This window comes from Lygodium microphyllum, chromosome 26 (assembly GCF_053477565.2).
Source record: "Lygodium microphyllum isolate KBCC chromosome 26, Lygodium_microphyllum_v1.1.10, whole genome shotgun sequence".
NCBI classification, from domain to species: domain Eukaryota; kingdom Viridiplantae; phylum Streptophyta; class Polypodiopsida; order Schizaeales; family Lygodiaceae; genus Lygodium; species Lygodium microphyllum.
The window spans coordinates 123,861,869-123,864,792 of NC_141160.1; the positions used below are offsets into that span (position 1 = coordinate 123,861,869).

Consider the following 2,924-nt stretch of genomic DNA (forward strand, 5'->3'; position numbering starts at 1 on the left):
CAAAAAACTAGATATGAGGAAGTAGTACACTTGCAAGAATTTTTTTTCCTTGATGTGTCAAACGGTCTTTAGGATCATAAAAACTTTTCATATAGAGAAGCCATATCTGGGATCTTAGAGATAATAAGTATTCCTTTGTACTGCAACCTCACCCTAAATCATGATGTATGAGTAATTTTTTGCCATCGGGGATAGGTGACAGACATATGGGGATCTATGATGGCTAAAACTTTCTTCCTCATTATGAGATGTGGAGGATTTGATGAGTTGAATGGTTTAAGGATAGTCAAGATATATGTTTTGTTTACTGATTTTGACGAATGATTACTAGTCGTTCGGTAGTGAGCCTATACCTAAGATATTGGGGGTCAATCGCCAAATGTTGCATCAGAAATTGGGGGTCAATCAACAAGTGTTGCATGAGATAATACCATCTAAAAGAGTAGTTGTAGTGCCAAGAAGGCCTAATTTTGAATTGGATGTTGGAGTTACTCCTAGGGACCATGAATATATCGTATTTGTTATGTACGTGAGAGACCGCCAAGATATATGAGAAAATAAACAGTGACTTTTCATAGGAAAAGGATCCATGAGATGGTGTTTTGGTGTATCATTCATTTATGATCGATAAGTCTTTGTAAAGAAATCTTTTGTATTAATAAAAATTCCGGTGCTTGTTTGTTTTTAAAGAGCCTGAGTATCGAGCCTATGTTGATGATTGAGTTATTTTGGTAGATATTTTAGTGATGGAATACGATTCATGCAAATGATTTTCGACACATAATGTATGCTGCTACAGTTTGTGAGACTTGGATATACTGGAATTTTGAGAGAGTGTAATGATTGTTTTAGAAAAGACATCTGTCCTGACGCTCGCCAACCACAAGCTGCGATCGAGGTGTCTGTCCCGCCGGCAACACGCACGGCCCCAGAACAGCGGCCGCGCACCTTCTTCTGCTCGCTGCCCTGCAAGACGCTGTACACGAGCAATGTGACAGCCCGCCTCTGCCATACGCTGCTGCTCCATGCTAGGCAGACGCTGTACACGAGCAATGTGGCGGCCCGCCTCTGCCATGAGCAATGTGGCGGCCCGCCTCTGCCATACGCTGCTACTCCATGAGCCTAGCTTGTTAACCCTTAGACGAGCAGTCCGCGTTCGCAGGCTCCACAGCGGCGGGGCTGCCTTTCCTTGAGACTTGTGGGGTGGGGGTGCGCCGAGCGCTCCGAGGCAGTGCAATACGGAGGCGACGCGCGCAGGCCGGCGGTCAGCAAGCTGCCGGGTGGGGCTGCCCCCGTGAAAGAAATTAGGTTAATATCGTAGTGGCCCGATGGGCCACGTATCAGATATTAAACTGATAAGAACAGATACTACACTTGATCTTAGCCAAAAGGCCGAGAAAGGTATGGGGTACCCTGGCGGTCCGACCCTTTGCTTTATACCCCCGGGGGCTTCCTCCTCCGGCTTGGCTTGCCAGCTTTTGCGTTTCCTTCCGCGTCCACCGCTCTCTCTCTGCCTACGGGACTGACAGGGGAGCAAAAGCACCCATTCACTGTATGTATACCACTAAATCTCCATCCCCCGGGCCCGGAGTTTTGTTTTTCCCTTTCCTAACAAAACAGAAAAACCAAGACACCCGCGCCGCCGTTCTCGCGGTCCCGAACGTGTCGGAGAGGATCCCCTAGAAAACCAAAACACACCCACGCCGCCGTGTCGGAGGGGATCCCCTAGACTTCTCGACGCTGCCGTGCGCAATTCCCCCATTTTAGCCACTCCACTGAGTTCCGTGCCGTGCCGATACGTACACGAGGTATATCTCCCCAGAGCGTTTGTAGACATGCCATATGCTTCCTTCGCGGCCATCTTCCGCACTACTTGCCCTTCTCCACATACCATGCTCTTTTGATCTCCATACAAGCATCCAACGTGGAACCCTACTTGCTTTTACCTTTCCAGCCTCTCCTGAGGTTCCCCTCAATCTTGGCGAAATGTTGTCGGACAGAGAACGCTTACCTGGGATGATCGAGGCGAAATGTATTCCGGCTGCATCTTTTTAATGGTGCAAGCAACATCCTTTGGTATAGATTTGTAGAGTGCCTATGCCCCTTGAGATGCAGTTGTGCCACATTGCACGGTCACTTTTAGGTCTACAAACCCCTCTCTCCGTTTCCATGAGCCTCTTTATTTGCGCGTGCGCACTTTATTTAACTGGTTAGTTATTTAAATAATCTTTGTGTGTGCGTGTGTACACACCCACACACTTTGGGACAACCAAGAGGGGGACGCCTATAAGTCCCTACAACCTGTGAAACCAACGAGTAAGTGAGATTCTCAGGCATGGGAGTAGCCAATACAGCATCTTTATCTAAGAGTATCCCCTTTCGGTTCTCCTAATTTTTGAAAATACAATGCCCAATGTTGTAATACAAGCTAAAGTACATTTGGGGGCTCAGTTTCAGAATTGAGCATAAAGTGAGGGGAGTTTGAGATGCTAAAGAGACAACCGACTCCATCCCCTGAGGTATCATGACTTATTCACATATTACCTTGTTATAGGCTAACTATGGTTCTATACGATTCTCAATAAAATTCAGTGGCTTGGTAGATCACTGCTTTGTAGAAATAGTAGACCTACTGAGCCGGACATAAACATAATGTAATGCGCCCTCTTCTAGTAGCTAGCTGCTTGACCTAGGTCAGCTTCTTTTGATCGTGTTAACTTTAACTTGCGTTTACAGTTTGGTTAAACTACGATTGACATGCATCCATCCCTTTCCTTTGGGTTGAGAAGGCAGAGACCTAGGGCCAACACAAGCCTCTATACAACCATAGAGAGCTACAAGCGGATTGTGAGCCACTATGCAATGGGATGTGTAGACCAAACGTAGAGGACATGGCCAAAAATAGCCACCTAATGTGACCGAGG

At 46.8% G+C, this 2,924-nt stretch overlaps 1 non-coding gene across 1 annotated transcript; it reads right to left on the reverse strand.

Annotated features, from left to right (window-relative positions):
- Positions 1 to 1,204: 1,204 nt before the first annotated feature.
- On the reverse strand, positions 1,205 to 1,405 carry LOC148013768 (U2 spliceosomal RNA). Its single transcript, XR_015689000.1, has one exon. It is a non-coding gene; the product is annotated as a U2 spliceosomal RNA (small nuclear RNA).
- Between the last annotated feature and the right edge of the window lie 1,519 nt (positions 1,406 to 2,924).